The sequence below is a fragment of the Phascolarctos cinereus genome, unplaced genomic scaffold (genome assembly GCF_003287225.1).
Source record: "Phascolarctos cinereus isolate Bilbo 61053 unplaced genomic scaffold, phaCin_HiC Scaffold_8;HRSCAF=390, whole genome shotgun sequence".
Lineage (NCBI taxonomy): Eukaryota > Metazoa > Chordata > Mammalia > Diprotodontia > Phascolarctidae > Phascolarctos > Phascolarctos cinereus.
The window spans coordinates 43,045,260-43,070,911 of NW_027556291.1; the positions used below are offsets into that span (position 1 = coordinate 43,045,260).

At 35.3% G+C, this 25,652-nt stretch overlaps 1 protein-coding gene across 1 annotated transcript in view; it reads left to right on the plus strand.

Annotated features, from left to right (window-relative positions):
• Window positions 1-25,652, plus strand: part of GPC3 (glypican 3) — a 691,493-nt gene that overhangs the window by 284,450 nt on the left and 381,391 nt on the right. The gene's annotated exons all lie outside the window — the stretch shown is intronic.

Consider the following 25,652-nt stretch of genomic DNA (forward strand, 5'->3'; position numbering starts at 1 on the left):
TTTCAAGAGGCATAGTAGTATGAGAGCTCAAACTATACTCCAGATAAAGTCAGGAACTCAACTTATGATTTCTTAATTGGTAATCATCAAAATGCTTTGGTACTGGTTAGATGATAGAAATGTAGATCAGTAGAACAGAAAAGGTACACAACATACAGAAGCAAACATAGTAAAGATTGTTTGATAAATCCCCAACTCCCAACTTCTACAGTAAGGACTCCCTTTGCAGCAAAGCCTTCTGGGAAAACTGGAAAGTAGTCTGTTAGAAATTAGGTTTGAGCCAACCTCTACTATACCTTTCTACTAAAATAAGTTCCAAATGGATTCATGACTTAGATATGAAAGGTCGCATCACAAATGAATTAGAGGAACAAGGAATGAAATACCTATTGTAATTGTGGATGAGACAGTTCTTGATGAAACAAGGGATAGAAAGGATCATAGAAGATAAAAGGAATAATTTTGATTACACAAACTTGAAAAGCTTTTGGACAAACAAAATAAATGCAGTTGAAATTATAAGGGAAAGAGTTAACTGGGAAAAAGTCCTTGCAGAAAGTTTCTCTGCTAAAGTTCTGATGTTTAAGCTATATAAGGTATTAACTCAAATATCAAAGGACATGAATAAGCACTTCTCAAAGAAAGAACCTTAAGCTATCAGTAGAGATGAAAAATGTTCCAGATCACCAATAATTAGACAAATTCAAATTAAAGCAACTCTAAGGTTTCGCCTTACTCATATCCATCAAATGGTAAAGACGATAAAAAGAAAAAAAGAAAAATGAAAGTTTTTGGAGGGGCTGTGGGAAAACATACTAGTATACTTTTGGTGGAGTTGTGAATTGGTAGAGCCATTCTGGTAAGCAATTTGGACCAATACTGCCAAAGTTACTGAACTTCATATACCTTTTGACCCAGGGGTACCACTACTGAGCCTATACCCCAAAGAGATTTTTTTTTTAAAAAGGGGAAAGGTCCCATATGTACAAAAACATTTAGAGAAATTCTTTTTGTAGTGACAAAGAAATGTAAATGAAAGGAGTGCCTACCTATTGGGGAACAGTTGAACAAATTAGGGGATGCGAATGTAATCGAATATTATTGTACTGTAAGAAATTATTAAAGGGGCAGTTTCAGAGAAACTGGAGAAGACTTGTGTGAACTGAGTGAAGTGAGTAGAACCAGGAGAGCAATTTATATTATATTAACAACATTGTAAAGAAAACTTTGAACGATTTAAGAACTCTGCTCAATGTAGTAACCACATGTCATTCTGGAGCAGAGGTGTCAAATATGTGGCCTTTTCGTCAGCATTATGGCCACAACTCTCCCACTGTGGCCAAAGCATGTGAAAATGTAATTGGGAAATATTTATCAAAATAAGTAAAAATGCACTAGAACATAGATGTTAACATATGGCTTTCTAAGTCAATATGCAGCCCATGGAGATCCTTATGAACAGCTTGTTGCCTCTTCCCCCCCCCTCCCCATTTCTATTTGAGTTTGACACTACTTCTTCCAGAGGACCAGTGATGGAACATGTTCCCCACCTCCTGACGTGGAGGTGGTGGACCCTGGATGCACAGTGAGACTTAAGTTTTCAGATATAGCTAATGAGGGGTTTTGTTTTGCTTGACTATGCACATTTAATACAAAGATTTCGTTGTTTTTCTTACTTTGAAAAACATTTTTGGGAGTAGTAGAATGGTGGGTTATCAGTCGGGTTACCACGAATGAAAAAAGCAAGGCAAGAAAAGAAGGTCATTGAAGCATTTTTAAAAATGTTCAAAAAAGAAAGGTGAGTAGGAAACACAGACAAGCAGGACAGCTTTAAAAATAAAATGTGAAATGTATTATATACTTTAAAAGAAAAGTAAGATATGCAGTACAGAGTACAGCTTTACCTACAGTACTTTTTTCAGTACTTTGTATATGTAAAGGCTCATCTTAATGCTAAAGTTGAGAATACAGATTAGTGATGTGATTATATGTGTGTGTGTGTGCATGTGTGTATGTGTGTGTAAGAAGAGAGTGTTGTAAGCATAGTACTATTCTTGGCCTGGGGGAGATACACAGTTTAAATGAAACTCAGTCCTGCCTTCAGGAAGCTTATAGTTTAGTAGGAGAAAAAGATAGAAACTCAAGTGGCTATAAGACTTCAGCTTATTGGATAAGTGAGTGCATTAGAAAGGTACAACCAATATGATGGCTAGAATCCAAGGAGAAGGTCTTTATCCACGTTGAGGCTGGGGGATTGGTGACTACTTCTTTAAGGGAGTGCCATTTGAGTTGGACTTTACAGGATAGGATCTCATCAAATCTACCTTCATTCATATTTACTGTCATAGTGGTAAGATTGGTATTTTTCTTCCATTCCATTTGTTTGTATTGATTTTTCCCTCATTCTTAGGTCAGCATGTGGTCCTTGCAATTAGTTTTACTTACACTACTTTGATTCCCAATTCCTGCCATTCTATACCCTACCCTAATTAAAGTTCCTTGAATTTACTTTGTTATTCCATCTTAATTATTTTGTCTTTCATCTCTTCCTTATTTCCTTTCCCCTTCTAGGCTATTCTGAAATTTCATTCCAGTAGATGGCTTTTATGCTTATATGCTGGGGAAAGGGGAGGGAATAAGCATTTATATAGAGCCTACTATGTGCCAGTATGTGTTAAGCACTTTACAAATTCTTACCTGTGGCTCTAAGCAGCTATAGCATGCTTAGCAGCCACACTCCAATAAAACCATCTCAGTACATGGACTAAACCAGGTTGAGGGTAAGCCACAGACCTCAAACCCATTGGTCTGTTAGGGGGATTTCTACTGCAAGGGTGTAAAGACTTCCCCAGGTATAGAGTGGGCTGATGAAAACAATTTGTTCCAGTGCCATGAAGGTGGCTGACACAGGTACTATGGAGCACTTAAAGCTTGGTCAGATATCAAATATGCCAAGGTCACCCACTGCATCCTGGCCATGACCAGTTGTCTTAACTTTTGTCTTGCCACTGGACTTGGATGACTAGAAGAGAAAATGAGGCTGATGACTTTGTGCAGCTCTGCCTCAATTAAATCCAATTCATGCACAAGTCAAAATAGCACCTTGTGATGTTATTGGTCCTCTTCAAAAAGCGAAGGACAAACAACACAACAGAGGACAGAGATGGATTCAACAGGCAAAGAGAGAGGAGGGCAGGACTTCCAGGTACAGGGGTTGATGTGAGCAAAGGCATTGGTGGTATGGCACAATGGAGGAGCATGGAATAGTCAAGGTTGGCTTGGTGCATGGAGGAAAGCAATATGAGCCAAGGCTGGAAAAGGTAAGGTAGTAGCACATGGTAGAGGTCTTTCAATACTGGGCCAAAAAGTTTAAAATGCATTGGGGAGGCAGTAGAAAGTCACTGAAGATTTTTTTTTTTAAAATTTATTTTAGTAGAAGAGAAACATGAACAGATCTATTCACAAGAAATGTTATTCTGGCAGTGATGTAGCGAGTGATTGGAGTGAGGAAAAGCTGGCCTCAAGGTTTTTTTTTTTTTTTTGTGAGGCCGTTGGGGTTAAGTGACTTGCCTAGGGTCATGCCGCTAGTGTAAGTGTCTGAGGCCGGGTTTGAACTCAGGTCCTCCTGACTCCAGGGCCAGTGCCCTATCCACTGTGCCACCTAACTACCCTGGCCTCAAGTTTTTATGAGACATAGGCTGACACCTGGTGAAGACAGAGGCTCAGCAGGGTCCATAGTGCTGATGGAAACTTACCTGGCTTGAAAGAATGGCAAAGGCCACTTAGTGGAGCTCAGAACCCCAAGCTATTATCAGGAACTAAGCAGAGAGCTGGGTAATCTGGGAAAGGATAGAGCCAAGAGGTAGCTTAAGGAGTAAAAACAGGATAAAGAGCAGGAGGAATTCACATAAGTTCCATGATAGGGACTGGTGAGAAGACAAGTCTGAGTAACAATCATGGCAACAACATGTAGTCACAGAGTCCAAATTAAGGAGGATTTCCTGGGAATGGCAAGGTTCTCCAGGTGTTCCTGTTGATGAGTGATATCCTGATTGTATTAAGCTCTGGAAATCTGCAAAATCTCCTGAGATTCACAACCACTTAAGAGTTCTGCCTATTCACAGAGGGAAAAACCCATAATAAGTGGAGGAATGATACCTACTCTTCATCTAGAGTCTATGACATACAATTGAGGGGCAACCCACTGTACTATCCATCAGTATGTTTAAGTGGGACAGATACTGTAGATAATGGACTGGATCCAAAATTGGCTAAGAGGAAGAGAATGGACTCCATCGTTTTTGGGAAACCATAATGCTTTGAGAGCTGCTAAGCTGCTCCCTTATAAACACCCTTCTTTGTAACACTAATATTCTTCCAGTGAGGCCATATGATTGTAAACCATGGACACCATGATCTCCAAAGGATAAAAAATATAACTGTATGCTGCAGCTAGCTTTGTTTTTGCTAGAGTTTAAATCCTAACTCTGATATTTATAATCTGTATGGCCTTGGGCTAAGGTTCTGCCAAAACCCAGTATGACTCTGAGCCCCAATTCCATCATTTTTAAAATATGAGGTTGGACTAGATGTCCTCTGAGATCCCCTCTAAATCTGTGTTGTGATATGAAGTTATTTTTCACAAGAGATCCACTAATAAGAAATTTGCACTTTAGAGCTTTCTAATTTTTTGAACCTCTTGCTGTTTGAGGGAATAGCAGCTTTGGTTTGGGCATGTCTTTAAAAACTCTATTTTAATTTGCCAAGATGTGGTTAGTGCTACCTGACTGAGAGAACCTTCACTTCCAACACTAACCCATAGCAGGTTCCTCCAAGAAGAGCACAGTCTTGAATATAGTAATTGCTGTCACTAAGATTAAAGAGAGAGTTTCATAGTTGATGGGCAAGCAGGTAACAAGCATTTATTAAATGCTTACTATGTGCCAATCACTGTGCTTAGAGCTAGGGATACTAATACAAAACAAAAACAGACTGCCCCTGCCCTCAAGGAGTTCACATTCTAATAGGGGAAGATGATACATAAAAGGGAGCTGAAAAGCTGGAGGGGTAATACTTATTATTGATAGGTTGACTTACCAGAGCTGCTGAGGTATGTATCCTCCCCTGATTTCTTAAATTCCTGTCTTTTTAAGCCTGACTCAAATATTATCTCTTCCAAGATGTGTACGTAAGATCTAGTAATGTAGAGCATAAAGCACTTCAGAAGGCATCTACCATTTCTCAGATGAGCTAACTGGGGCCTAGGGAAGGACTTGTCCTAGGTGCACCAGCAATTGGGTGTGGAAGAAATTGAGTCAAAATGGGCCTCATGTAGGAGATGATTTTTGGGTTGAGCCTTGAAGGAAGTAAGGTGTCATGGAATATAATTTGGGAAAGCATGCCTCTTCTCTTCTTATATTTTCATCAAGAATGCCCCCAATATGCAAGGAGATAATTCTCAATGATTTTTAAAATTTAATTTAATTTTTACTTCCATATTGTCTCCTTTCTCCCTTTCTCCTCCCCTACCCATTGGGAAGGCAAGAAATACAAATCTTATTACATATGTGAAGTCATGCAAAACAAATTTCTGCATTATCTATGTTCTGGGGTGGAGAGGGACAAGAAAAAGAAAGAGAGAAAAAATATGCTTCATTCTTCACTCTGAGTCTACCAGTTTTCTATCTAGAGGTAGATAGATTTTTTTTTAAAAAATCATGAATCCTTTGGAATTGTGGTAGGTCACTGTGTTGGTCAGAGTTACTAAGTCTTTCGCGGTTACTTTTACAATACTGTTGGCTACTGTGTAAATTGTTTTCCTGGTTCTATTCACTTCAGTTTATATCAGTTCACAGAAATCTTCCCAGGTCTTTCTAAAACTATCTCCTGCATTATTTCTTACAGTACAGCAGTATTACACCACACTCATATCTTGTTGAGCAGTTCCCCAATTGATGGATATCCCCTCTATTCCAATTCTTTGCCACCACAAAAAGAGATGCTATAAATATTTACTTTTTTTTTTTTTACATATGGGTCTTCTTCCTTTTTCTTTGATCTCTTTGGAATATAAACCTAGTAGCATTTCTAAGCCAAAAGGCATGCATAGTTTAATAGCTTTTTGGGCACAGTTCCAAATTACTTTCGAAAATGGTTAGACTAGTTCACAGCTCCACTAATGGTACACAGTGCACACCTATTTTACTCCATCTCTTCCAGTATTTGTCATTTTCTTTTCTATCATTTTAGCCAATTTGATGAGTTTGAGGTGGTACCTCAGAGTTATTTTTATTTGCATTTCTCTATTAATGATTTAGAACATTTTCATATTACTATTGATAGCTTTGATTTCTTCCTCTAAAAACTGCCTGTTTTTATCCCTTGAGCATTTACCAATTGGGGAATGGTGCTCTTATTGTTATAAATTTTGCTCACTTTCCAATATATTTGAGAAATGAGACCTTTATCAGAGAAACCTACTGCAAAGATTTTCCCCTAGTTTCCTGCTTTTCATTTTGGCTACATTGATTTTGTTTATACAAAATCTTTTCAACTTTATGTAATCAAAATTATCCATTTTATCTCCTGTGAACCTCTCTATCTCTTGTTTGCTCTTCCCCTATCCATAGATCTGACAGGTAATTTTTTTTCCATTCTCCTCTAATTTGCTTGTGATATCACAATTTATAACTAAATCATATATCCATTTTGAGTGTATCTTGGTATACAATGTGAGATGTTGGTCTATGCCCAGTTTTTGCTAGACCACTTTCCCATTTTCCCCTCAGTTTTTGTCAAATAGTGAGTTCTTCCTTCAACAACTGGGATCCTTAGCTTTATCAAACACCAGGTTATTGTGCTCATTTGCTTCTTTATGTTGTGTACCTAATCTACTCCATTGATCAATTACTCTACATCTTATCCAGTAACAAATAGTTTTGATGAAAACAGCTTGGTAGTATAGTTTGAGATCTGGTACTGTTAGGCCCCCTTCCTTTCCATTTTTTTTCATTGTTTCCCTTGATATTCTTGACCTTTTGTTCTTCCAGATGAATTTAATTATTATTTTTTCCAGTTTTACAAAGTAAATCTTTGGTAGTTTGATCAGTATAGCATTGAATAAATAAATTAATTTAGGTACTATTGTCATTTTTATTATTTTACCTTAGCTTACTCATAAACAATCAATATTTTTCCCAGTTATTTAGATCTATCTTTATTCTTGTGAATAGTAATTGTGTTCATATAGTTCCTATTTGTGACTCGCAGGTAGACTCTCAAGTATTTTTATAATGTCTATAATTATTTAAAATGGAATTTCTCTTTCTATGTCTTCCTGCTAGGTTTTATTGATAATATATAGAAATGTTGATGATTTATGTGGGTTCATTTTAGATTCAGTGAATTTGCTGAAGTTATTCATTGTTTCAAGTAGTATTTTTTTTATTTGACACTCTAGAGTTCTCTAAGTAAACCATCATATCGTTTGCAAAAAGTGATAGTTTTGTCTTTTCATTGCCTATACCTATTCTTTTGGTTCCTTTTTCTTGTCTTATTGTTATAGCTAGCATTTTTAGTACAATATTGAATAATAAAGATGATAATGGACATCCTTGCTTCTCCCATGATATGTTTGAAAGGATTCTAGTTTATCCCCATTAGAGATAATGCTTGCTCTTGGTTTTAGAGAGATACAACTTATCATTTTAAGAAAAGCTCCATTTATTCCTATGCTTTCTGTTGCCTTTTTTTTACAGGAATGAGTATTGTGTTTTGCCAAAAGCCTTTTCTACATCTCATTGAAATGATAATATGATTTCATTATTGATATAATCAATTATGCATATATATGTGTATATGTATATATGTACACACACACACATATATATATACATACATGTTGTTGTTCAATCGTTCAGTTGTGTCTGACTCTTCATGACCCTGTGGACAATAGCACTCCAATGCTGTGCATGGAGTTTTCTTGGCAAAGATACTAGAGTGGTTTGCTATTTACTTCTCCAGTTGATTAAGGCAAATAAGTTAAATTAATTGCCCAGGGTCACACAGCTAGTGAGTATCTGACACTAGATATGAACTCAGGCACTCTATCCACTGAGCCACCTAGCTGCCTTCCCATCCATCCATCCATCCATCCAGCTATCTATCTATCTATCTATCTATCTATCTATCTATCTATCTATCTATGAATGTATATGTAAAATTTCCCAATATACCAGTCCTATGCTTCAGGTATAAATCCAGTCTAGTCATAGTGTATGATTTTTGTGATATATTGTTGTATTTTCCTTGCTAGTATTTTATTTTAAAATTTTGTATCAATATTCATTAAGGAAATTGATGTATAATTTCCTTCTCTGTTTTGGTTCTTCCTGGTTTAGGTATCAAGACCATATTTTTGTGAAAGAAGGAATTTGGTAGGACTCCTTCTTCACTTGTTTTATCATACAGTGTATGTATTATTGGAATTAATTGATCTTTAAATATTTGGCAGAATTTGCTTTTAATCCAACTGGTCCTAGGTTTTTTCCCTTAGGGGACTCATTTATGGCTTGTTCAATTCCATTTTCTTGTTTCTTTTTTTTTCCCCAATGATTTCCTTGATTTTTTTCAACGATTTTTAAATTCTCTTTCCTTGCTCTATTTCCTGGGCCATTTTTTAAATGAGATATTTCACATTTTCTTCTATTTTTTTCAGGCCTTTGATTTTGTTTTATTTTTTTCTTAATGTCTCATGGAGTCACTGGCTTCCATCTGTCCAATTCTCATTTTTAAGGAGTTGTTTTCTTCAGTAATTTTATTCTTTTACTAAGCTGTTAATAGACTTCATAATTTTCTTTCATAGCTCTCATTTCTTTTGTCAATTTATCTTCTACAATTTTAATTTTATTTTTTTAAATCATTTTTTGTTCTTTTAAAAATGGCTTTCTTTAATGCTTCCAGGAATTTTTTTGGGCTTCTATCCAATCTGCATTTTTCTTTGTGACTTTGCTTATTGATGCTTTCAAGTCATTGTCTTCATCATAGTAGCTTTTAATGGTCAGGTTCTTTTTGTTATTGTTGTTTGCTCATTTCCCCAATCTACATCTTGACTTTGGACTTTATGTTAGTGTTGGGTTCTACTCTTCTCTGGGCAGGGGGTGGGAGGATGTTTGGCCCAAGCTTCTGCCTTTGATGTCCTTATGCTGCTTTCATAGCTCAGTCTTAGGGCCTGTAAGTTTTCAGTACTTCCAATGTAGTATGATCTGGGGAGAGTTTCTTCACTACCCTCCTGGTCTGCACTCTGGTCCTTATTAGCTTGGTCCCCTGCTCCTTCACAACTGTGACCACTCCTCTCCGCCATGGAACTGTGACCTGTAACTGGGTTTTGGTCAACATATCCGTTAGATGGCACCTGATCCTGCTCCCTGTGCTAGTACAGTAGTCCTCTGGGATTTCTTTTTAACCAGATATTTAGTTGCTTTACCATCCTTGGGCTCTGGGCTGCTCTTCACTATTGCTGTTGCTGTCACAGCCTTCTGTTGCTGCTGTTGTATTGCACTGTTGTCCAGACCCTACCCCAGTATCTGGAAGACCCCTCTGTCTGTCTTCCTAAGCTGCCCTGGGCTGGAAAAATGACTCACTATAACTTTTTTGACTTTCCAGATCAGAATTTGGTTTAGCATGTGTTCTGGTTCTTGTGGATGTGTGTTAGAAGTGTGTTAGAAGTAAGGGTGTGTTAGAAGAGCTAGGCAGAAATGCTAGTTCTTACTCCACCACCAGCTTGACTCTGGCACCCTCATAATGGTTTTGAAAAAGTGAATAAGTATTCATTGGGTCTCTAATTATTGATGCCCTTATTTGCATCTACCCAAATGTTTAGCTTCTTTCCCTTTTTCAGATATCTAGCCAAACTTGTCACCTTCAAAACTGTCAATTCATATTCTAATAATTTTTCCATAGAAATTTCATTATAATTTCATCCAAGTCTATAAGAAACCTTTTGGTGTTTTGATTAATATTTTATTAAGTGTGTATGTATGTGTATATATATGGGTGTGTGTGTGTGTGTGTATATATATACATATTATATATATTTATATTATATACATACATATACACACACACACACACCCCCCATATATATGAAATATAATCGGTTTTACTCTATGGGGCCTATTCATGAACACTGAATGACACAAGCATTTAGGGATTGATTTCAAGATACGTTTGAAATAGAAAAAGGAACTAAATGAAATCCCAGAACCACTGCCCTCAGCCTTTGACATGCAGATGAAAAGATAGTCCATTGAGCTTATCAAATCTTCAGTTGTTGTTGTTTGTCCTCTGCTCTCCTTCTTGAAGAGGACCATGACATCAGGAAGATGATGCCATGAATTGTAAGTGAATTGGATTTGCGTGAGAAAGGGCTGTGCAAGGTCGCCAGCCTCACTTTCTCCTCTAAAGCCATCTAGGCCCAGTGGCAAGATATAGAGAAGGAGTCTGAATGCAGATTGAAGCATATCATTTGCTCTTTTTTTCTTCTGTTGTGTTTTGTTTCTTCTTTCTCATGGTTTCTCCTATTGGTTCTAATTCTTCTTTACACTAATGTGTAAAGTAAATGACTAATGTGAAAATATGTTTAATAGGAATGTATATATATAGCCTATATCAGATTGCACGCCATCTTGGGGATGGAGGAGGGGAAGAAAAATTAAAACTCAAAAGCTTATGGAAATGAATGTTGAAAACTAAAAATAAATTAATTTAAAAATAAAATAAAATATAACCCTACCTTCTACCAGAAAAAAAGGATATAGAATGGAATGACTAGAAATGACCCCATGCAGTGGGAGACCTTGGCCTTTTTAAGCTAAGGTCTGTAACAGGTATTAGTTTGACTGAGACAACACCCAATTCAGTGCTTAAGGCTAGGTAAGAATTGAGGGGGAGAATTGGCTCTTTTACCTAGTAAAAAAAATGCAAAGGAAATGCTGTACCCCATTGGTATAGGGAGTTTTCTCCTCTGGCAAGTTCCCTAGACCAGTAAAATCACAGGCTCAGTCAAACCCTCAGTAGACGTATCTGGGATAGGTCCTGCATAGGTACAATGAGCTGCAACCAGGAATGAAAAGGAAGAGAAGAACAGGTTGGCTTACACTTTGGAAACTGCACTTTGAATTACCCCGAGCCCCTCCCTCATATACAGTCCCATCTTCTTTGCCTCTTAACACCAATATTCTTTTAGTGATGTTCAATGGCCTCAAATCATTTTAGACCAGTTGCTGGGTGCTCAAATACTGCAACTCCTGAGATAAATGGCAAGATGTGGGAGGCTTAAGCTTCTCAGTGAAAACAATTGCTTCTACTCTCAGCCCAGTTTTGAGGATGAGACATCATAATTCTTTTTTGATGGAAAATTGGTGCCACAAATTGCAGAGCACCTAGCAGAGCACTTTACACATAGTAGGCGTTTAATGAATATATGATGTGGAGTACTACATTCTCTGAAGAAACAAAATTGTGGCTGACTCAAAGGGCACTTTAGGTTGGCTACAGCATATTAGCAATGATTCCTTTTGCACAGGAAGTGGCAGAAAATATTTCCATGAAATATATGATCATGGGGTCAGTTATGTAGCAAAAATGAAGGGTAAAAATGGAAACTGAGGTTCAGAGATGTTAAGTGGTTTGTCCACAGTACCACAGCTATGAAGTAGAGATCTGGATTCAAAAAGATTGCCTAACTCTTAAGTCCACTCCACTTGGAGACACAGTGTGGCATAATCAGCAGACTTCTGGACTTGGATTCAGTAAATATCATCTCTGATACTCACTATGGGATCACGGGCAAGTCACTTAATCCAGAGGTGTCAAACACGTGGTCCAAGAGCTGCATGCAGCCCCCATCACTCCCAAGTGTGGCCTGAAACAGATAAATGTAGTTTCTGTCTGATGTATGTGTTGATGTATTAATAGAAAAAGAAATGTGTAAACATGTATGGTTTTTTTTTTTGGTTAGTCAGTGAGGTTAAGTGACTTGCCCAGGGTCACACAGCTAGTAAGTGTTATGCGTCTGAGGCCAGATTTGAACTCAGGTCCTCCTGAATCCAGGGCCGGTGCTCTATCCACTGCGCCACCTAGCTGCCCCACATGTATGGTTTTCTAAGTCAATATGCAGCCAACAGTGATCCTTATGGTTTAGTGGCCCCTGTTTCTAATTGAGTTTAAACCACTGACTTAACCTATCATAACCTTTACTTCCCCAACTAAAAAATAGAGAACTAGCCTTAGAGTAAGGAAGACTTGCTTTCAAATCTTGCCTCTGAATCATACTGGTTGTGTTACCCTGAGCAAGTCACTTAATTTTTTAGTGCCCCAGTCAGTACTCTAAGACTCTAAAGCTGCGGAAAAGATACTAATCTGCATTGTAGAGGAACCTTTTCACTGGGAGCTCCCTGGGCCAATGAAATCACAGGTTTGTGCCCCACCTCCACCCTAGAAAAAAACTGAAACAAACTCTGTCTCACAGCATTGTTGTGACAAGAAAATTAAATAATGCATGTAAAGCATTTTGCAAATGTTGAAATATATATAAATGTTAATTTTGATTTTCAACCACACCTGATCCATTTTACTGTACCACATAGCTTTTTAAAATTTGGTTGCCCCTTCTGACCAATTTCAATACTTTATCATTCATAAAATTTTCTTCATGTTTAGAAATGTATGGAAGAAAAATTACAGACCAGGTCAAGCTCTTGGCCCTGAAGAAATGAATTGTAAATATTTCATAGCAATCCATAAACACTGTCCATCCCAGTTAGTCTAATTTGAAGGATAAAATTCCTAACAATCCCAAGAGATGCTTGAGTGACACTTTTCTCCATCTCTGGCTTTTCTTATAACATGAACCTGCTATTTTTATGTTGCTCAGTCTTCTTGAGACTTATTTAAAAGGAAAACTGAAATGTGTTACCTATTTGGGTATTTTAGTTTGTACATCTTTTCCCTTTGTCTTCCAAATTAAATTCATATGCGGCCTTTCCAGTTATTGGATGCAAAAACTCCCTAACTCCTGAAAGAAATGGCAAGATGTTGGAGACATAGACTTCCCAGTGGACACACTTGCTTCTTGCATGAGTCCAGTTTTCAAGATTAGACATAATAGTTCTTATGTGATGGAAAATTAGTGCCACAAATTGCATGGCACCTAAGAGAGTTCTTTGCACATACAAGGTATGTAACAAATGTGTCCTGAATTGAATTTTGACTTCTGGAAGGCAGCATGGCATAGTGGATAGAGCACTAGACTGGAAGTCAAGTGGCCCTAGATTAGGATCCCTCCTCAGACACAAACTAGTGTTGTGAACAGGGGTAAATCACTTAACCTTTCTGAACCTCAGGTTACTTACTTGTAAAGTAGAGAATAATGGCTCCCTCTTCTGTCCCTCCTTCCTTCCATTCCTCCTTCCTTCCTTCGCTCTCCCACCTTCCTTCTTTCCTAACCTCCCCCTCCCTCCCTCTTTCCTTCTTTCCATCCTCATCCTCTCTCTCTCCCTCCTATAAAATGGGGCTAATAATTGTATCTTTCATAGAGTTACTATAGGGATCAAATGTAATTATTATATAAATTGCTTTACAAATATTGAAGTTCTATATGCATGTGAAATATCAATTATTATAGGTTTATTGCTAGGAATTTACATCTGGGAATGTGTTATTTTAAAAATACTGGCATTCTTCTTACACTAGGATTAGGCATAAATAGAAACTGGACCTATTATTTCATTAGTACAAAGAACTCCTGGACATGGAAAGTTACTCTAGCAATGCAGGTCAATACTCTCTGTCCAACTTATATAGCCTTATCAGGTTGCCTAAATCAAAGGAAAATGAAGTATGCCATTATGTGTCAGAAACAGGACTTTGGCCTAAATTTTCCTAGCTTTGGGGCCCGCTCTCTATATGCTATGATACCATGGCCCTCTTTTTCCTGTAATGTCACTATTTTCCCAGTGATGGAATATAGTTGGGAATTGAATTTCACAAACATTTTGTAAGTATGTTGTGATGGAAAGATGCTGGATTTGGAGTCCAGAGAAACTTGGATTCAAATCATATCTCTGCTGGCAACTCTGTTACCAGGGGCAAATTACTCCCTCACTCTGTGCCTCACTTTCCTCATTTATAAAATGGAAATGATAATAGCATCTAATCACTGGATTGTTGGGGAGATCAAGTGAGATCCTGTATGTAAAACAAGTTGCAAACTATGACACTCTCTGTAAACATGAGCTATTAATTAGTACTTTTTTAAAATAAAATTTTTATTGATGTGGGTTTTTTATGTCACCAGTTTCCCCCAGTATCCCTACCCCTACTCATCACAGAGTGCTATCCTATAAAAATAATATTTTTAAAGATAAAAGAAAAGAGGGAAAAAAGAGCAACATTGATCAATACATTAAAAAAAGCCTGAAAATATGTGCAATGTATCACACTCATGCAAAAACCTCCCACCTCTACAATGGGATAGGTTAGAAGCTGTCTTCTCATATCTCTTATTTTAAGCCAAGCTTGTTCTTGGTAATTTTGAAATGTTCACACTTTTCAATTTTTATGGTTGATTGTAGTTATTGTATATGTCAGGGGTGTCAAACTCAAATAGAAACAGGTCCCTATATACTGACTTAGAAAACCACAAATTAACATTATCTATGTTGTATCATATTTTTATTTACTTTGTTAAACATTTCTCAATTATATTTTCATCTGGTTCTAGCCTCACTCAAGAGTATTGCAGGTTCGCAGCCAGCAGTGAGTTTGACACCTGTGATGTATATTGTTTTCTTGGCTCTACTCATGGGTTCTTTTAGATCTTTCCATTCTTCTCTGTAGTCATCATATTTGTAGTTTCTTGTAGCACAGTAATATTGTTATGTTAGTGTGCCACAGTTTGTTTAGCCATTCCCCAATTAATGAGCATCTATTTTGTTTCCAATTCTTTGCTATCACCAAAAGTGGTGATACAAATATTTTGGTGTATGTGGGGACTTTTTTCTTATCAGTGGCCTCCTTGGTGTTATATGCTTAGTAATGGAATCTCCAAATCAGAGGATATGGACATTTTAGTCACCTTATTTGCATGATTGCAAACTGCTTTCCATAATTGTTATACTGACTTACAGCTCCACCTACAATGCAGTGGTGTGTCTGTCTTTCCATACCCTTTCCAATACTATTTCCATATTTTGTTATCTTTGTCAGTTTGTAGGGTGTGAGGTAAAACCTCAGGATTGTTTTATTTTGTGTTTAATTTGCCTATTATTAGTGATTTGAAGCATTCTTTCACTTGGTTGCTACTACATTACATCTTCTTTTGAGGACTGATTATTCGTATCCTTTGACTATTTACTCATTGAGGAATGATTATTTCATGCATACACATACACATGTGTAAATATATGTACATGTAGAAACATACATGTATATATATATATATATACATATACATATACATATATAATTTACGTATCATGGATACCAAACCCTTATCAGATAAATTTGATACAAAGGTTTCTTTCTCCCCCATTCAACTGCTTCCTTTCTTATGCTGAGAGTATTGATTTAAATTGTGCAGAAGCTTGTCAGTTTCATGTAAACAAAGTTATCTGTTTTGTTTTCTGTAATTGCTTCTAATTCTTCTTTGGTTAAAAATGCCTCTCCTATCCACAGCTGTGAAAACTATATGATCTGAGTCTTGTCTAATTTTTTAATAGTATAAAATTTAATATTAATATGGAATATGACATGAAGTGCTAGTTTAAGCCTTAGTTTCTGCCATACTGCTTTCCACTTTTCCCAGCAGTTTTTATCATACAGGAAACTCTTCCCTAAGTAATTTGTTTTCTGACTTATCAATCACTGGGTTATTGAGTTTCATTGTTTCTGATTCTCCCTTGTCTAGTTGGTTGCATTCATTCATTCATTCATTCATTTACTCATTCATTTACTTATTTATCAATGCCAGATGGTTTTGATGACTGCTGCTTTATAATATAGTTTAAGTTCTGGAAATGCTACTTTCCCTTAATAATCTAGATCTTTCATTTTTACAACTGAATTTTGTTAATATTTTATCCAGTTCTATAAGGTATTCCTTTGATAATTGGATTAGTATAGCATTAAAACCGTAAATTAACTTTGGTAATATTGTTTTTTTGTATTGGCATTTCCCAGTCATGAGCACTGAATATTCCTTCAAGCTGTTCTTTATGAATTTATACAACTATTTTGTGTCCTTTGGTAGATTGATCCTCAAATATTTTATGCATTTTGTAGTTGTTTGGAACAGGATTTGACTTTCTATTGTTGCCTGTTTAATTTTGTTATTATTATACAAATATACTATTCATTCTTGAGGGGTTATTTTGTAGTTTGAAATTTAGTTGAGGCTGTGGTCTCAATTAGTGCTGATTCCCTAGGATTTTACAAGTAAACCATCATGCCATCAACAAATGGATAGTTCCATCTTCTCTCTACCTATTTTTATGCCTTTAATTTCTTTCTCTTGGCTTACTGCTATTGTTAGTATTTCTAATACTATATCAAATAATAATGGGGGAGAGTAAGTACCTTTGTTTTGTTGTTGTTGTTTAGTCATTTCAGTTGTGTCCAACTCTTCATGACCCCATTTGGGGTTTTCTTGGCATGGATACCAGAGGGTTTGCCCTTTCCTTCTTCAGCTCATTTTAGACATGAAGAAACTGAGGCAAACAGGGTGAAGTGACATGCCCAGGGTCACACAGCTAGGAAGCATCTGAGGCCAGATGTGATCTTTGTTTTTACTGTTGCATTTATTGTGAAAGTGGCTATTATATCCCTGTTTCATAAGATGCTTGTTTTTGGTTTTAAATAGATACTTTTATAATATTAAAAAATTCCTCTATATCTATACTTTGTTGGATGAATGTTGTATTTCATCAAAAATTATTTCTGCATCTGAGATAATCATGTAATTTGGGATTATTTTGTTTTTAATGTGATTACTTGTGTTGATTATTTTCCTACAACTTGGCCATGATGAATGACTTCTTGGATGAATCATTATAGTCTGTTTGACAGGATTTTATTTGAAAATTTTGAATCATTATACACTTAAAATATTGGTCTGTAGTTTTCCTGTGTTCTCTCTCTTCCCTTGCTTAGGTATTAGATCTTTATTTGTCTTATAAAGGAAGTCAGAGTGCTTTCTCAATTTTTGAGAATAATTTGTGCAGGATTGGTACTAATTATTCTTTGATAAATTCAAATAAATTGAAGATTGATAAAATTCTCCTCTGGATTAATTAATACCTAGAGGGTTTTTGGTGACTCCTTTAATAGCATTATTTTTCCTGAGGTTGGATTATTTAGTATCTCTATTTGGTTTTGTGTTAGTTTGGGTATTTTATATTTTTAAAAGGTATTTTTCTATTTCTTTTGTGCTCACAGGTTTGCTGGCATATAACTGCCTAGTAGGTTCTGATCATTCTTTTTATTTCACCTGGTTTTGTTGTGATCTCAACTTGTACATTAAATAGTTTGTTATTTTTATTTCCTGTCCTCTTTAATCAGATTAGTTAAAAGCTTATCAATTTTATTGCTCTTTTCAAAGAATGTCTTTAATTTTATTTATCATTTCTATAAGGTTGTTTCCAGTTTATCAATTTCTCCTCTAATTTTTAATATCTCCTCTTTCCTGCTTACTTTAGGTTTTTGTTGACTTTCTAATTTTTTAAATGCATTTTCAGTTCATTAATCATTTCCTTTTCTGTTTTGTTAATGTATGTTTGTAGGGATATGATTTTTCTAAAAATGGCTTCATCTGCATCCCAGAAATTTTGTATGTTGTTTTACTATTATCATTTTCTTTTATATAATTATTGTTTCTGTGATTTGTTATTTGACTCATTTATTGTTTAGGATTTCATTGTTAAGTTTCCATTTGGGTCTTTGTGTTTTGTTGTGCTCCCTAAACTGATGACTATTTTTTAAAGTTATAGTCTATAATTGATATATTTACTATTTCTGCCTTTTTGCACTTGTCTGTAATATTCTTGTGCTCTAATACAGTCAGGTTTTTTAAGTTCCATGTGGTTCTGAGAAATGTGCATATTATTTAGCAGTTCTATTTAGAGGATGCCATACTTTTTTGCTCTGGTTTCCCTAGCAATTTGTTCAGTTCTATGTTTTCTCTTTTTTATCTTTCTGTAAAACTTACACAAAACTGAGAGTGGGACATTGATATCTCTAGCTACTGTTGCATTACTTTCTACATCATGTCAGTTCCTTTTTCCTTAATGAATTTAGATGTTAAGGCATTTCAAGCTTGTAAGTTTAATACTGACATGGATTTGTTGTTCCTTTGGTATAATGTGGTTTCCTTGTCTATTTCTTTTTAGGTTGCTAATGTTTGTTTTTGCTTTGTCTGATAACATGATGCTTTTTTAAAAATTCATTGATGCATAGTAAATTTATTTTTTACTAGCCCCTCATTTTTATTCTATGTCTTTGTTTTTCAGGTGTGTGTGTTGTAAGCAACAGATGCTGGGGTTTTGTTTTCTTACCCAATCCGTCACTCTTTTCTCCTTTATTGGATGGTTTAATTCATTCACATTTAAATTTATGGGATTTAGACTTATATTTCCTGTATTTGTGTCTAATATTCTTTTTTTCCAAGTTAGCATTTTTTTTTCTACTTTAAGACAACCCTATCCCCACTGGCTCTCACCCTCTCACCCTCATGTTGTTCCCCCCTCTTGTTTGTTATTTTTTCCCTAGTTTTGGAGTTTTGCATAACTTATAAGTTCCTTTTCCCCTTTTGTCTAGTGATTTAATTCTTCTCCTTTCTTCCTCTTTAGCTAAGTAGTTGAAAAAAAAACATTTTTCTCTTCAACTTGTTTTCTTTGTTAGTTTTTAAAATGTCATTTTCTGCATGTTTTTTCTAAAAAAAGATTTATTTCCCTCATTATTTATCTTCCCTTTCTGCCTAGTCTAGATATTTATTCTTTGACTCATGCCCCTTACACTTATTTTTTTCCTTCTTTAGTCTGTGTACTCCTCATGGAATTAAAAATTCTAATGTACCCATTTTGATTCCCCTGTTAAACAGTTTCTATGTTATTGACTTGTTGATTTTGCCCCAGGCTCCCTTTTTCTGTTGTGTCTCACTCTTAGAAATAAAATACCAGTTCCTGCAGGTTATTGACAGGATTGAAGTATTGCCCCATTGTAGGAATTTTCCTACATTTATTACTACCTATTTTCTCTCCTTGTGTTCATTTTCCCCCATTTGCAACAAAATCTCGCTAGGTCCATGCCCACCCACTCTTTTGGGTGTCAGTTGGCCCCCCAGGAGATCTGATCCCCCTTCTCCTAAAGCAAGATGACTGGGCTCTCTAAGCACCAAATCCCTACAGATTATATTCATTAAAATGTCCCCATCTCTCACTATTAAATCTTTTCCTCCCCCCATGGGAGTATTCTTCAGTGGGATTCCCTCCCACCACTGAACCAAGAGTTTCCCTTTCTTTTTCCCTGTTTTATTCCTCCCTTTGTCTCCCCACTCATTCTACTGTAGGCTCTCTTATTCCTTAGAGGCTAAAGGAGTTATTTCCCTTTCATTGTTAACCTTTGACTTGATTGGGGTATATCACGTATTCCCGTCTGTCTTCTTCCTCCCATCTCTTCCTTTTATGTGCTCTCCTATTCTTCCCCTCTCCCTCCCCCTGCCAACAGAAAAAATGAATTCACCTATACTCAGGGTTTTGTGAATCAAAGATGTGTCAGGCCTGTTTTTCCACAATCACTTCTATTTGAATTCCACTTTCACCTGTTCCTCCTTGTGTACGGTTAGATAGAAATCTCTTAATGGTCCTTCTTTGTTAGTATGTTGTTGTTTACTCCAGAGATGTGTTTCTTTTTAGTTTTTTCTCTCTTTTTTTTTTTCTGGTGTAATTATCTTTGCCTTCCTTGGTTGTGACATTCATTTAAATTGTATTTCTTGTATTTCTGTTATTTGAGATGCTTGTAAAGGAAATAATATTCTTTGTAGGAATTCTTTAATTGCCTCTTTTCATTGAATGTCCATCTTTTATTAATAGTTAGCTCATATTTGCAAGGTATGTCATTTGCCATTGCCTATTGAGCTCCTTTGCTCTTCAGAACACATCATTCCATTTCTTCTTCTTGTTCCTGGAGGAGGGGGGAGTGCAGAGCAGTCTTGTGTTATTTGAATTTCTTTTCCTTTATATTTGAAGGTTTTTCTCTTGGTTGCTTACTTACAGAATTTATTAATTGTCATTGAAATTGTTAAGTTTAATCAGTATGTATTTGCAACATAAGTTTTTTTTCTGGATGAAATCTGTGGGTTCTTTTGATTGGCACTTTATTTTTCAGAAATTCTGGATATATTTCTTTGCATTATGCTATGCACGTTTTTTTTTTAACTTGTCATGTTCTTCTAGGACACCTATAATCCTTAAGTTGTCTACACTGTTTTCAAGATCAGTATGTTTTGTTCATATGGAAATCATGCTTTCTTTTAAAATTGTGGGTTTTTGCTTTTCTTCTTCCAGATGTGTATTTGCATTGCCAATCAGTTGTTCTTTCTTTTGTTTCTTTGGTGAGTTATGCCACCATGAACTCAAGTTTTTCTAGTCTGTTGATTATTTTTGCTATGCAGGCCATATATTCTGCTTTCATGATTCTTATTTATTTTGAAACCATTCAGGTACATTATTCTGTGACTCCATGCTCTCATGGACACCTAAGGGCCCTCTACCTGAGAGATATCAAACATGCTGCTTTCATGTGACCCATGACACTCCCAAGTGTGGCCCAAACAAGATTAAAATATAATTCCTACTTTTTTAAACTCAGTTTTTATTGAAATTTTCTATTTCTTACATCACCACGTGTCCCTTCACTACACCTCCCAGAAAGCCACTCCATATGACAAATAGCATACATATTTTTAGAGAGGAAAAAAAGTCAGTACAACTGACCAATACATTGAAAAAGTTGTAAAACATGTGCAATGTGCTGTACCTGTGGACTTCCCACCAACATGAAGGGGTAGATTGAGGCTGTTTCCTCCTATCTTTTCATTTGAGTCCTGTTTGATCTTTACATTGATTGTTACATTTGGGTTTTTTTAGTGCATTATTCTTTCCATTTAAATTGTTATAGTCACTGTGTATATTGTTTTCTTAGTTCTGCTTATTTCACTCTGAATTATTCCATGCTTCTCTGTATTTATCACACATCATTTCTTATAGACATTAATATTCCATTACATTTATGTGTCACAATTGGTTTAACCATTCCCCAAATGATGAGCATCTACTTTGTTTCTAATTCTTAGCCAACACAAAAAGTTTTGTTATAAATATTTTGCAGTATATGGGGACTTATTTCTTATTGATGACTTCCTTGGAGTATAAGCTCAGTAATGGAGTCTCTGGTTCAAAGAATGTGATTTTAGTCACTTTATATGCATAATTCCAAATTTCTTTCCCAAATGGTTGTACCCTTTCATAGCTCCACCCTCAATGTATTAGTCTGCCTATCTTTCCACAACCTCTCCTACGTTGACTGTTGGCATTTGTTGTCATTTTTGCCAGTTTGCAGGGGATGAGGTGAAATCTCATGATTGTTTGATATGTATGTCTCTTATTATTATTGATTTGAAGCATTCTTTCATGTGGTTGTGAATATGTTGCAGTTCTTCTTTCGAGAACTGTTCATATCCTTTGACCACTAATCTATTGGGGAATGGCTATTAGTCATATATATATGTGTGTGTGTATGTATATGTATGTGTGTGTGTGTGTGTGTGTGTGTGTGTATACACACACACACACACACACGTATATATAAATGTTTATATAGCTTAATACCAAATCCTTATCAGAAAAGTTTGATAGACTTTTCCCCCCATTCAAACACTTCCCTTCTTATCCTAGATGTGTTGATGTCTGTACAGAAGCTTTTCAATTTTAAATAATTGAAGTTACCTATTTTATCTTTTGTAATTGCTTCTATCTCTTGTTTGGTTAAGAATAGATCTCCTACCCATAGCTGTGAGAAACACATGATCTGTTTCTCTTTGAAATTTTTCATAGTATAATCTTTAATATTAAGGTCACATACCTATTTAGAATATATTGTGAAGTATGCTTTAAGGTGTTGGTCTAAGTCTTATTTCAGCCATATTCCTTTCTAGTTTTCCCAGCAATTTTTATCAAATAGGGTGTTTTCCCCTAGGTAATTCATGTTTTCTGCTTTATCAAACATTGAATTATTAAGTTCTGTTGCTTCTGAATCTCCCTTGTCTAGTCTGTTCTGTTGATCTATTTCTATTCTTTAACCAATACCAGATGGTTTTTGATGACTGCTGCTTTCTAATATTGTTTGAATTCTGAAAGAGCTATTTCCCCCTTCACCCCTACTTCTTTTCATCATTTCCCTTGATATTCTAGATCTTTTGTTTTTCCAAGTGAATTTTGTTATTATTTTATCTATATCTGTAAAATAACCCCTTGGAAATTTAATTGGTATAGCATTAAAAGTGTAAATTAATTTAGGTAGTATTGCCATTTTTAATATATTGTCATGTCCCAGGCATGGGTAGTGAATATTCCTCCAGCTATTTAAGTTGTTCTTTCTATCTTTAAGGAGTACTTTGTGATTGAATTTATATAAATCTTTAATGTGCTTTGGAAGGTTGATCTCCAAATATTTTATGCATTTTTTAGTTATGTGGAATGGGATTTCTCTTCCCATTATTGCTTCTTCTGTTTTGTTATTATTTTATAGACATGCTGTTGATTTTTGAGGATTTATTTTGTAACCTACAACTTTGCTGAAATCATTGTCTGAATTAGTATCTTTGCTGATTCCCTAGGATTTTCCAAGTAAACCATACTATGGTCAGCAAACAAGGATAGTTTTATGTCCTCTTTACCTGTCTTTATTCCATTTATTCCTTTTTCTTGTCTGATTGCTCTTGTTAGCATTTCTAGAACTATATCAAATAATAATGGGGAGAGTGGGCATCTTTGCTTCTTTCTCATATTTGTTAGAAATTGTTCTGGTATATCTCCATTCATATGATACTTGCTTTTGATTTTAGATAGATGCTTTTATGATATTAATAAAAGGTCCCTCTATGCCTATAATTTGCATTGTATTTAGCATAAAAGAATGTTGTACTTTGTCAAAGGCTTTTTCTGCATCTATGGAAATGATCATGTGGTTTTTTAACATTTTGGTTTTTATTATGATTATGTTCATTGTTTTCCTAACATTGAACTATCCTTGCATCCCTGGTATAACCCCCACTTCATCATAATGAATGATTTCTTGAAGAAATTGCTGTAGCTTGTTTGATAGGATTTTGTTTAAAATTTTTGAGTCAATGTTCATTAATGATATTGGACTATAATTTTCTTTCTGTGTTTATCATTCCTTGGTTTAAGTATTAGGATTCTATTTGTCTCATAAAAGGATTCTGGTAGGGTATTTTCTTTCTCGGTTTTTGAGAATAATTTATCAAGTATGGATACTAACTGTTCTTTAAAAATTTGATAGAATTCTCTTGGAGTTTTTTCTTTGGTAGTTCCTTTATAGCTAGATCCATTTCCTTTTCTGAGATTGGGTTATTTAACATCTCTATTTGGTCTTCTGATAGTTTGGGTATTTTATATTTTTTGAGATATTCCACCACTTCTTTTGTGTTTTTGGTTCAATTGGCATATAACTGTACCTAATATGTTCTGATTATTATTTTATTATTTATTATTATTTCTTCTAGTTTTGCTGTGATTTTACCTTATTTGCTATTTTATTGCTTTTCTGCTCTCTTAATCAGATTAGCTAGGAGTATATCAGTTTTATTACTCTTTTTAAAGAACCAGATTTCAAGTTTTAAAAAAAATTCTGATTGTTCTATTTCAATTTATCTATTTTCTTTCTAATTTTTGCATCTCCCCTTTGTGTTTATTTTAGGTTTATTTATTTGTTGATTTTCTAATTTTTAAAAATGTACATTCAGTTCATTATCCCTCTCTTTTTCTATTTCGTTAATGTATGTTTGTAAGGCTATGATTTTCCCCCTGCAGACTGCTTTAACTGCATCCCAGAAATCTTAATAATGAAACATAACTATCATTCTCTTTTACATGGTTATTAATTGTTTCTATGATTTGTTCTTTGACCCATTCATTATTTAAGATTTCATTGTAAGTCTCCATTATGGTGTGTATGTTTTGTTTGTGGTTCCTGAGCCAATTTCTATTGCATTATGGTCAATAAAGGATATAGTAACTATTTCTGCCTTTCCCCATTTATTTGCAACATCTCTGTGCAGATGTTAAATCATTTGGAACATATAAAATTACTGATATTGGTTTCTTGTCTACGGTTCACTTCTGCATGATAGTTTTTTTTACCTTTTCATTTTTAAAATATTTGATTTTGCTTTGACTGATAGCATGATGGCAACTTCTGCTTTTTAAAATTCATTTGATGCATAGTAAAAATTTCCCCCATACCCTCAGTTTTATTTTGTGCATGTCTTTGTTTTTAATTGTTTCTTGTAAACAATAGAATGTAGGATTTTGTTTAATCCATTCACTATTTAAAGTTATAAAAGTTAGGTTTACATTTTCCTCCATCTGCTTCTATAACTGTTTTTTTTATGATACCCCCCTCCCTTCTGCTGTAAATACAGTATTGTGTTCCTTCAGTTACTTTATTATTTTTTTCGTTACTTTATTTTTTTAAGGTGGCCCTGTTCCCAGTGCCTCTTTTTCTCTCACCCCTGCTGCCCTCTTTTCATTTGTTACTTCTTTTTCTTTAGGATTTTATCAGTTCTCTGTTCTCTTTTTAAAACTCTATTTATATATTTCCTCTCCTCTTTTTTCTTCTCAATCAAGTAGTTTCCCCCTCTTCTTCAGCTATTCCTGTTTCTTAGTTTTAAAATTTTGATTTTTGCCCCCTTTCCAGGAAGGTTTCCTCTTGCTCTCTTAATTATCCATCTTCTCTTTCTGTCTATTCTAGACCCTCATTCTCTGACCTTATATCTAAACTTATTGCAAGGGCCCCTGGGAATGAGTTCTTTCTAACTATTGACATGCCTTTTAATATCACCATTCCCCCCCACAGCAATTCTACATGATTGTAAATTAAATAAGCACTTATTAAAAATCAGACGTATCATAGTATGATGGAAAATTCTGGACTTGAAGTCCAGAAAGATGTAGAGTCAAACCTCAGCTCTACCACTTACTACCTGTGCAACCTTAGGCAAATCATTCAGCCTAAGCCTCAGTTTCCTCATCTGTAAAATGTGAGCAATACCTCAGTGTTTGGTGTGATCAAATGAAAACCATTTTACAAATCTTAAATCATAATCTAAATGTCACTTAGAGTTGCTTTTAAAAAGCAGGAGTATTACTACCCTAACCTAAGCAAAGGGGACCCAATGGACAATACAAAATGTGTGGAAGTTGTAATCAGGCTTAAACAGATTGCCAACAAGCTCTTGCCTGCCAAAATTTGGTGGAATGCCTAGAAAAAGAGGTAGGAGGTCATCCCTTGCCAACATA